At 48.6% G+C, this 11418-nt stretch overlaps 1 protein-coding gene across 2 annotated transcripts in view; it reads left to right on the top strand.

Moving 5' to 3' along the window:
• The window catches only part of SEMA5B (semaphorin 5B), a 117268-nt gene that overhangs the window by 21182 nt on the left and 84668 nt on the right, over positions 1-11418 (top strand). The gene's annotated exons all lie outside the window — the stretch shown is intronic.

Genomic DNA, 11418 nt, shown 5'->3' with positions numbered 1-11418 from the left:
TCAACTGGTTAAGATGTATTTACATTGTACATACACACTGTGCCATTGTCACGCCTAACAAAACCAGCAGTAATTCTTCTGGGACTGTTTAACTCTGCCATGTCTGACAGTCTTGCCTCGCCAGGTGTCGGAATCCCCGTGAGGGCAAGGACCATGGTGTTCAAGCATCCAAAGCTTGGAAACAAGGCAAAAGTATGATTGCACGTCCGGGCAACCTCGTACTGTAGCCTAACAGGTCCACCCAAAGGTTATTTAATTCTCTATGGGGATGTACTTTTGCTTGACTTTCAATGTATTATTGATTGGGAGGCAGGCTTTACGAAGCTAAATGTTACCATATAGGTTGATAAGATAACCCAGATCTTTACCCTTTACAAACGATTCTGTTCAGTAGAAGAGATAACTCCAAAATTATGGGGTTTTTTTTGCCCTGTAGGACATTAACCAGTTTTGTTTCTGCTTCACAAACTCCTTTCTGCATGCCTTTCCTGACTTACTAACAAACCCCTGTTCTCAAATTCTCTCTGGAGCTAACTTTACCATCCCTCACTAATGAGTTAAGTTTAAATTACATTTATATGAGAGCATTTGGAAAACCACACTTTGAGAGTGGCTTATCCATTTTCTTCCTCTTTCCTTAGTCTAGTCTGCTGCTCGGTGTGGACTAGATGGTTGTGGAATGGGATTTATGCTTGACTCGGTATCCTATTATAATGGGAAGAATCAAGGTTTCAAGTTGAGAAGTGCATAGCAGATGTGACAGAGCTCTGGAGTGAGGGTGGCCTGGCTAAAGCAGGCCCCTTGGCCCTGGCTCCCTGTGCTCTACCTGGAGAGCAAGAGGAGGGTCAGGTTCATTTCTTCTTCTCTCCCTGACTTCCTTCATTTTCACTGTCCTGGCCTGTCAGGCGCTCCCATCCTCCTCTATTGCCCTCTTCTCATTCCGTTCATGTACCACCCCCAGCCATCCCTCAGGAGACATTTGCCAGCTCCAGACACTGGAGACACAAAGATGAATGAGACACTTTCCCCAGCTGGAGATGTTCTGAGCCCAGTGGACAGTGATGCTTCATGAGTGAACAGTGCTTTCTGGTTGACAGAGCCCATTCACATTTGTTGTGTGTTTTAAGCCTCATGAGAGTTGGGGAGATGAACCAAGACAAGCATTATCCATCCCAGAAGAGGAAACTGAGGCTCAGAGAGGTTGTAGGCCACCTTCAAGGTCACACAGGTGGTGCTAGGTGGGGCCAGGACTGGAAGAGCCTTCGGGTAATGGTCAATCCCATAATCTCTGGCTGCACAGAGGCTGGTAACAAAACGTCACAGGAGTTGGGAAGTTGGAGGCAGAGTGTCAAAGAAGCTGAGGGCTGGCCTACAGGATATGGTGACTTTTGTCTGCAGTCACTTTTTTTTTTTAATGTGTTGGTAAATTGTTATTTGTTGCTAAGTAATATTTCATTCTTTTTAAAAAATGTTTAAATTTTAGTTAACATACAGTGCAATATTGGTTTCAGGAGTAGAATTTAGTGATTCATCACTTACATACAACACCCAGTGCTCATCACAAGTGCCCTTCTTAATGCCCGTCACCCGTCTAGCCCACCCACCTCCCCTCCAGCAACCCTCAGTCTGTTCTCTATAGTTAAGAGCTTCTTAGGTTTGCTTCCCTCTCTGCTCTTTTTCCCTCCTTCCCATATGGTCATCTGTTTTGTTACTTAAATTCCGCATATGAGTGAAATTATATGGTACTTGTCTTTCTCTGATTGACTTATTTCGCTTAGCGTAATACATTCTAGCTCCATCCATGTCGTTGCAAATGGCAGGATTTCATTCTTTATTTTTTTAAGACAGAGAGAGAGAGCAGGGAGAGGGGCAGAGAAAGAGATAGAGAGAACCTTAAGCAGGCTTCACACTCAGAGCAGAGCCTGACATGGGGCTTGATCCCATAACCCTGGGCACCACCCCACTTTGTTTTAGAGAGAGAGAGAGAGAGAGAGAGAGAGAGACATGATTTTATTCTTTTTGATGGCTGAGTAATATTCCATATTGTGTGTGTGTATATATGTGTACATACACATATGTACACTACATCTTCTTTATCCATTCATCAGTTGATTGACATTTGGGCTCTTTCCATAATTTGGCTATTGTTTATAATACTCCTATAACCATTGGGGTGCATGTACCCTTTCAAATCTGTATTTTTTGTATCCTTTGGGTAAATACCTAGTAGTGCAATTGCTGGATCATAGGGTAGTTCTATTTTTAGTTTTTTGTCTGCAGTTATTTCTGTCTGGCCTGGGACCCATGTCTCTGGCTGGAGTGTTAGAGGTCAGGACATTGTGCTCTCCCTTGCCTGGAAAAAGGTAAAGAGCACATATCACTTTCAGGCCAACCACCCTTTGGTGTCTGAGAGTCACATTCTGGTGACCACGGAGTCCTGAGTCCCTATTCCACCCCCACGCTCAGCCAGTTGCAATGACAGGGACCGGGGCTGGACGTAACACGAATAAGGTCTTGAAGAGTGGGACAGGATGGAGTGGGGGGGGGGGGGGGTCAGTTACAAAGGTAACCTGTGGAGTGGTGGTGTCATTTAATGGGAGACAAAGAATGTCATTCCTGGCTGGGGAGGGACCAGCTGTCAAGCTGTGGGGGCAAGGCCTGGTAGGGGAAGGCTGTGGGCAGGAAGGGGTGGAGGAGGGGAGCAGCTGGGCCTATGAGGTGGATTGGCTGTGGTTCTTGAGCAAGAGAGAGTTACCTGATGGTGATGTGTGTCGGGTAGTATTGAGGCCTTCCTGTTGGGTGGGGGGAGCTGAGCTGTAAGGGGTGAGTGCCCAGAGTGTTCACTGTTTCTGACGTTTCATGCTGGCCTTCCTGTTACAAGAAAGTACAAAAGAAGCGGCCTCTTAGAGTTCATGAGACCTGATTCTCTCGTCCGTAGGGCTTTTGCTCTTTGCAGAGCATTCTGGATTCTCAGAGAGCTAGTGTGAGGTTTGGTCTGGCTGATCATCAGATTTTTCTAGGGGAACTTTAAGGCCACACCCGTGAGACTCTGATTTGATAGATCTAGGCGGGGCCGAGAGTCTGAATATTTGTTGTAGAGGAGCAACACCATTATTCGAATACCTACTATTTGTTTGGCATTGGTAATCAGCCACCTAGTCAGGAGATGAGGGGCAATCAATTTCCATCAGCGCGAAGGAGTCTGGGAGGAGGCCAGCCGTGACATCTCGCCGCCTGCCGTGTACCCTGTTTACAGTCTTAGAGTCTGAACACGAAAGCCCAGCTCTCCAGGGAAGCTGGGCTGGGTCATTCCAAATTTCAAAGTTTTCTAACCAGCTTAAGATTTGTCCTTTTAAGCAACAACACTTAAAAAAATTGTCAGCCACTGTGTTTGTGATTCTGTGTAAAATGTATTACATGCGTCCCTGACTTTTTAAACAGTCACACAAGCATAAACGTAACCTTTTCTTGATGTCCCACGGGTATGTTAGGAACCTTAATTAATGTATTGAGCTATAATTCAGTAGGGCTTATGGGACGATTTGCTTATACCAAATGGCCCCCTGAGGTTTTGAGTGTTTGTGTCTGCTTTTTAGTTTTTCCAGCTGTACTTCTTGCTGACTGATGTCCCTTCTTGCTAGACATAATGTACCTGCCTAAAGCAAATGTCTCTTCACTTTCAATTTGCATTTATTATATGGTTTTGGGAAATGGATAACTAAAGTCCTTGTAATTGGGTAGGAAATCTGTGGTTAGCTTGCCATTATTCAGTCCACACCCTCTGCCTGAGTGGCAGCAATGACATTTGAGATTGACCTCAGCCTGAGGAGGTGACCTGATTGGTTTAAGGGAACACTGTCTTCCTTCTTTAGTGTTGGGTCCTAAATGGACACATGATGCAATTTTGACTAATGGGATTTGAAGAGAGGTTCTCCCCTGATCTCTGAGAAAGTTCTTCCTCACTAGTAATAGACGGCCATGGGAAGTCATTCTCCAAGTAGACATAAGTGAAAAGACACAGCTCTAGTCGCTTTCTTTGGGAAAAATCTACTGGGGATGGCAGAGAGGGACGTGGAATTACAGAGGCTGCCGTAGCGGAGAAATTGGAAAGCACCATGAGCTGGTGGGGGGTTGAATGTCTAAACCTCCTCTCATGTGAATTATTATACTTGCTTTGGTTTAAGCTCCTTTGAATTGAGTAGGGTTTGGGGTTACTTATAGCTAAAAGCATACCAATGGATAAAAATCCAATATATGAAATAAAAGTGAGTGGGTTCTGGGTGAGGCCTGGGGACTTTCGTATGTGCACTTCGTTACTCTGTTTTGGTTTCTCGGAAGTGTGGTTTTGTGTTTTGATTTTGAAGAGTTTGTTTCTTCCTGAGTTTTTCCAGGTGGTTAATGACTACTTCTCGTTCATCTTTGTATCCCCAGTACTTTTCACAGTGCTCTGCACTTACTGGACGTTCAAAAAATTGTTAAATTGACTTAAACTCAGCAGTCTGCCTGTATCTGCGGGGTGCATTCTCCTTCCTGTTGGCAATTATATGAGCTTGTTGCCCTTTACCTATCAAGGTTTTAGAATATTAAAGACACACCACAAACTCTTAACACTGGTAATTTTTTGTGGTGCTTTCCAGCATACAAAACACCACCTGGACCTTATCTCAGGAAACAGGGCCAGGATCATTCCCATTTTACAGAGAAGAAAACCAAAGGTCAGGGGATTTACATGAAGCTTAATGTTATCATTGGTTCTTAACAAATTTGATTTTGAAGTGGCATCCAAAGCACTTCCTATTAGAACGGATAACCCCTGTGCTCCAAAAGGAGCCTCTCTTACAAGACTTCTCCTACACGGGTACTCCTGTGGTCACTAAGAGACATAAATAATGTAATGATCAGCATCTGCGGGTCTGGGCTTCCGGATGGCACTGACCCTACCTCCCACTGCCACCTGAAGAATTGCAATTTGCCATCAGCTTAGAGCTCTTCAAGATTCACAGCTTGAGCTTCTCACCTAGCTAATTGGCACTTACTCTTCAAACTGGGTTGCGCTCCCCAATGAAAGAGAAACTGGAGTTCGCCTCCCTCTGCTCTCCTAAGTTTTGCAGCTAAAAATGAACCGTGAAACTTGCGGGTTTTTTGCTCCGGACGCGAGTCACAATGGGTATCCACACAAAGGCATTTGGGAACTCTGAAGTTCCCTTCTGCCCAGCGAAGGCCTTCCCCTGTATATATCAAAGCTGTGAAGGGCCCCTTCAGTACACAGTGCATGAGGTTCATTGAAAAGTGAAAAGTTATCTCTACCACATCCCTCCTTCCATGATGCCTGCCTGCCTGAACATGCCTGCCGAGGGCCTCTGCTGCCCCCACCCCAAAATGATGCTCTCACACCACCCCTTCCCTTCTCGCTCCCCATTGCCTCATGGACCTAACCTATTTTTGTTTTCCTGCACTTGAACTCTTCTCCTGCCAGAGCCTTGCTAACGATGCCTGCCATGGTGTGGTGCACAGCCTGTTCTGATGCCTATGCCTTTGGTTATGGTGAAACGATCTCTGCTTCGCTTCTGAGCATCAATAGAAATTGTTGTGTAGAACACTTATTTTGACATTATTTCGAAAATGGCTTTGTGTGTATGCCTTGTTTCCTGGAGGGCAAGGATTATGTTTTACATTGCTCTCGTATGATGCACATCACCTAGTGTTTACCTTATCCTGTAGAATTTTAGAGTTTTCAAAGGGCTGTGTTACTCAATAAATACCTGAGGAATGTCATCGCCTTTTAGAGTTCTACTTTATGGATTATCTGTGCTCACTCCCTCTGCCTCTGAGTACCTTGCCTGGCCACTCACTGTGAGACTGAATTCGGGAGTCACGAAGCCTGGGTTTTTAAGGGGATGAGTGGGTGTGAACACAGTTTATGATGTCTGAATGCATTCCTCAGTACATTACAAATTCATTCTGGGCATTTAGTCCCCGGGAGTTCTGAAGGGGAGAGCGGTGGGAAGCACAGAGTTGCATGCTGAGGGTTTGGTGTCTTGAATACTACGAGAGAAAGGATTGAAGGACCGCGTGTGCGCGGCTCTGATGCCACGTCTGATGATGAGATGGAGGGGTTCCTCGCAAACAAGGACACAGGGCTCTCCTAGCCCATTCGGGGCTGCTAGCGCTCTTTGCGAATTTTCTCCTGCCACCAACCAAGCTTTAAAAACTGGTGGTGGGGGGATGGTTTCTTCTCTAAAGTCAGTGGCTTGGGTTCTCAGACTTGTTTCTCTCTTTTTCTCTACAATACTCGTGCTGCTACCCAGGCCTCTGCAGAAACGGTCGCCCTCTGAGATTCTGAGAGCCGGGGCCACTCTGTGCTACCACGCGAGAGCACGAGGAGATGCTGAGGTCAACGGAAGGCAGTTGAGGAAATCCCACACTCAGACTGACCTGGGGTTTCCCTTTCAAGCCTTGGTGTCTGGATTTATGGTTTCTTCTCACTCTCTCCCTTTTCCTTCCAGCATCACCCTTGCCTATCCCTCCTGCAGCAGCCCAGTAGCCTGAGCATTGAGGGGCTCTTGGATACAAACTCTCCCTGCTCCTCCCGGGCACCCCTCACGTGGCTGCATGGCTCGGCCAGCTCCTTTGCCACCACAGCCCCCCACAGAGGGAGCTGAGCCTCTGGGAGCCAATGCATCTCCCTACTCCATCCTTCATTCCCACCTCAGGTGGTACTCCTAGGTTGGACCCACCCCCCACACAGGGGTCTTGAAGTGTGGGGCTCTTTTTGTTGTGAGGGTGACTTAGAAACTGTATTGTCATTTGGTGGTAGAAGCCAGGGATCTAAGTCTGTGCAGGGCACAGGGGAGGCATAGCCCTCAAAACATGCCATAGGCTCCTTCATTGAGAAACACTGTGCACTCCAGGCTCAATGATGAGCTTCTGATCTTCTCCAGATGCAGGAGGCAGTGCAGCGGAGTCAGGTCTGAGCCCCTGCTCTGCCACTTACGGCCCTGTGACTAGTTTCCTAGCCTGGTTCCTCACTGTAGTGTGGAGTGCTAACAGTGCCCCCACTCCACGGAGTTGAAGTAGAATTTGATGTTGATATATACGAAGACTTAGGACAGCCCGTGCGCACCGAGTGCCATAGAAGCATTTGCTATTCTTACCCAGGCCTCCCGGGCTCCTCACTTGGCCTCAGGTCCAAACTGTGCTCCTGGCAGACACTTGCTTCAGAAACAACTGGGCCAGTGGCCACCGGGACTGAGAACCTTGGCTCCAGGTATGGGCAGTTACCCAGGGTCCTGGACCTGAGCTGCCCTTGGGAACCTGTGCTTCCTTGACTCTGTTCCCAGTCCTGCCCTCACTCCATTCGATCATTCCAGAGGGCTGTTCCTGTGTGCCTTTCATTAGAAGTCTACTTCCACGGTATTTCTCTTTTCTTCTCTCTCCGTAGTTGTTGTATATGTTTGTTACTGTTTTCTTTTTTTTTAGAACCTCTATTAGGCAGTGGTACTCAAAATGCAGATTCTTGGGCCCCACGCCAGAGAGTCTGAGGCAAGATATCCAGCTGGGGACCAAGAATCTGTATTCAACTTGCCACTGGTGGCCTCCACAGCACCGGCCTCTAGCTCTGTAGGTCCAGTCTCTGTGTCTGCTATTGTCCAGGGAGGGGAGGGCCTCTGCTGCCCCCACCCCCAGGAAGCATGAGGCCCTTCCGCATGTTACACCTCAGGTACATATATCATCATTTAAAAATATCTACTTAAAATTCCACATTTACATCTCCTTCCAGCTGGGGTCACGCCTCAATCTAGAATCACTCCTTTGGGAAAAGGATAGATGAGAGAAGGTGAGGTGTGACATTGCTTTCCTTTAGAAAAGTAGCAGAGTGGGAAGAAGGGTCTCTGGGCTAGAACTCAACGGCTTGGGTTTCTAGCCCTGATTCCATCACTAGCCTGCTGTGTGACCTTGGTTGAGTCACTTGACCTCTCTGGGCCTCACCCTCTTCATTTCTAACATAAAGGGGTTGAACAGGTTGGACTTGCCAAAGTTCTCTTCCAACTCTAAAAGTTTGTAAGTCTATAAGTCTATTTAAATGTGCCGACAGCTTTAGAATGGCTAATTAATGAGTTTTTAGTGGGAACACAATTAGGTGATAATGAAGGCCTCAGAAGTAAATCTCTCCACTTCTAGTAATGAGTAGATGAGACTTGGATTTTGTTTTCACTTAATGGAGCCCTTGGGAAGAGGGAGCATGGGACTACAGGCTCCTACCTGGGGGCTCAGGGAGGCCAGGAGTCAGGGACAAAGCCACACATAGAGGAAGCTAGGTGGCACTGTCCTAAAACAAAAACGAGTCACCTCTCAGGGTAGGCTTGGAGCCGTGTGGATAAAGCGGAATATTGGCAGCTCTGCATAGTGCCTTGTATCCATTTCCAGAACACGTTCACCTGCATCATCTTGTTTAATCCTCTTACACCTGGTGAAATAGATAAACTTGGAACCTTTATCTCCCCCATTTAATGGATGAAAAATGGAGGCTGAGAGCAGTGACTCACTCAAGGTAAGGTTAAGTTGCTGATCAGTGATAATCAGGATTCAACTCAAGCTTCTTGATTCCAAAGCCCATGTCCTTTCTGCCCTACCTGGCTAGTTTGTCGTGCCTGGCAGGCCACCTCTACTGGCCTCCCTACTGAGAGTACGCTGAGGGTCTGCACAGCCACCTGGGACATGGCTTTGTGGGCTGGCTGTGGGGGTGGGAAAGATCAGGCTGGCGTGGGGGGTGATGGCATCCAATCTGCGGTAAGAAGGCTCTCGGGCAGGCTCCCCGGTTCATGACAGACCGTGGCATGGTTGCTGAGAGCTGGGCACAGCCACACATGCCACCAAACCCAGCATGGCAGTCCCCGGCATGGCAGTGCTCAGGCAGTGTTTGCAGAGCCCCTGAGTTTGTATCTAAGTGGGGAATGCCCTAAAGCGAGGGAGTGAGAATGAGAAAGAGTGATCCATAGAGGTGGGGAAGACTTCTGTCCCAGGGAGACAGACAATAAGGAGACCCAGCAAGGAGAGAAACCCCTCTGTATGGTGTGGGGAGGGGTAGGGTCTCCTGCCCTGGGAGTAGAGGCAGGAAGCAAGTAGATAAACTTCTCAAAGTCAACTGCTGGTGACTTTGACTGCAGAGACATGAGACCTTGACCTTTCCTTTCTGAGTGAAATAGGGTGCAAGCATTATGCCGAGATGCAGTCTTTGCTGCAGAGGGAGGGAGGGAGGGAGCACACCAGCAAGCATTTGTCTGCATCCTGCCCTAGAAATGCTTCAAGTAATAAAATCAGGATGACTTCAGAAATCCATTACCCCTCTCGGCCTCCCACAGGCACCTACGTGCCCTGGTGGAGAGGGAGAAGAGGCCTGGGGACCGAGCCTGGTAATGTGGCCTCAGTCTCCTCATCTGTAAACCAGGGGATGGGGGGAGATGGGCCTGAGGTCCCTACCTGCTCTGACCTCAGGTGGTCTAGAGGAGGTCTTTTGGAGTGGGGACAGAGGAAGGGTTGAGATGAGACACCAGAGAGAAAGGGGAGAAGAGAGGAGGGTAGAGATAGACATGGGGAGAAGAGAGCTGTGATAAAGTAAGAAACACACAGAGCTCAGAGGTTGAGTGTCCACCCCATCACTAGCGAGTCAGGCTTGGCTTCCAGACCTGAAACGTGGTGCTGGGGATACAAGGATTAAAAAAAAAAAAAAAAAAGGAAAAAAAATGCAGGTTACAAACCATAAAGTACCACACAAATTAACATGCTGAATTCGCAATAAAAAGCACTGACAAGAGAGGCAGGGAAGATCCTTTCATGAACCTTTTCTTTCCTGGGGATGTAGATAGAGGAGAGGGGTAGGGAGTGGGAAGGAAATAACCAAAGGTGGACCAAGGAGGAAATAAAACCGTCCCTTGGTGAGGCTGTTTGTGTTCCCTGTGGGAGACAGAGAATCCAGGCAGCTGCCAGTGGCAGGCTGCATCTCCAGCAATGGAGCCTTTGCCTGGGTGAGAACAGCCCAAGTGGGACTAGGGCAGGAGGAAGCTTCCTTCCCAGACGCCCGGGGAAGGGAGAAGGCAGACTGGGGCTTCGAGGTGTCGTGGCACTCCCCAATTTCTGTCACGCTTGAAACTCTTGACTGAGGAGGCTGGTGTGAGGGGAGCGTGGTAAAAGCCCAAGGCAGAATCTGAGACAGGAGAAGGAAAGGATTCGAAAGGCAAAAAGAGAAAAATCTGGATGAAGGAGTTCTGGAAAGCCAAACCAAGACAGGAGCCTCAGTCCATGTGGCCCAGCTCCACCCACGGTTCCTCCTTCTGCTGCTCGTGTCTGGATCTCCATCTTGGCATGAGGCAAGGCCAAGACGGGGGAAGCACAGGGCCGGGGTCAGGGCGGCCAGCTCCCCTGGCAGGCTAGATTTATGATTTGGCTGAGTTGGGGAGAGAGGGAGCCTGCAACCATCCAGGGTCTGAAAAGCAGCCCAGTGTTTCCTGGAGGAGTCACAGTGCCAAGGGCAGGGGCATCCATCTGGCCTCTCCGTGTAGTACATTTGTCACCCTGGAGCCTGGGACCAGGCTTGCCTCCCTTCTGCCATGTGTAGCCACAGCTCCCACCTTCAGTAGCCTCTCCTACAGGGCCTGCAGCCCCAACAGGTGCTCCTTGAGGGGATGGGGGGCAGGCAGCCTGCTCCCTGTCTTGGGACCCTCTCCTACTAGGGCCTCTAGCTGGTACCCATCCTAGCTGGTGTCTCCTAAACTTCCCCTGGGAATAAAAAACCTTGGTGTCAGAAAGGTGAAAGGACTCCAGAGATAGCTAGTACTGTAGTTTCATATTCCAGGAACTCTGGGCTTCCTCTGAGCTACCTTGAGAGTTGCTGAGAGAGGGTGAACACCCAGGGCCCAGCTCCCTGCCCACCAGTGTAACTCTACTTCTATCTGATCTAGATATGGATGTTCTAGATAAGATTTCATTTGAAAGAATGGATTCTGCTGCTGACAACGAAAGTTTGAAGGCCACAGATCTGGTCTCGTTTCAAAGAGGAAGATACAGAGGGCCAGAGAAGGCCAGTAGCCTGGCCCAGTTGCTAGCAGAATGGGGACTGGAGCCCAAACCCCCTGGTTCCCCCATCACTCCATGATACTGGGCTGCCTTTTTGAAGGTGCTGGTCTGAGCGTTCATGGCCAACACCACTTCTCCACCCTAACAGTTCTCCTATTTCCCCCTCTCTGTCCAACAGTCAGGCCCCCCTCTTGAGCTTGGGTGCCATGCCCCTCTTAGCTTTTCCTCTGCCAAAAGGGGCTTCCGGGTGTAAATAATGTGTGACCCAGGCAAACTCACTTCAGATGTGAAGCAAGACCTCCACGATCAACCCCCAGTTATGGCATCTTCAGCCCTGGAGCTGTC

This window comes from Acinonyx jubatus, chromosome C2 (assembly GCF_027475565.1).
Source record: "Acinonyx jubatus isolate Ajub_Pintada_27869175 chromosome C2, VMU_Ajub_asm_v1.0, whole genome shotgun sequence".
Lineage (NCBI taxonomy): Eukaryota > Metazoa > Chordata > Mammalia > Carnivora > Felidae > Acinonyx > Acinonyx jubatus.
This window is presented reverse-complemented; position numbering and strand designations above follow the sequence as displayed.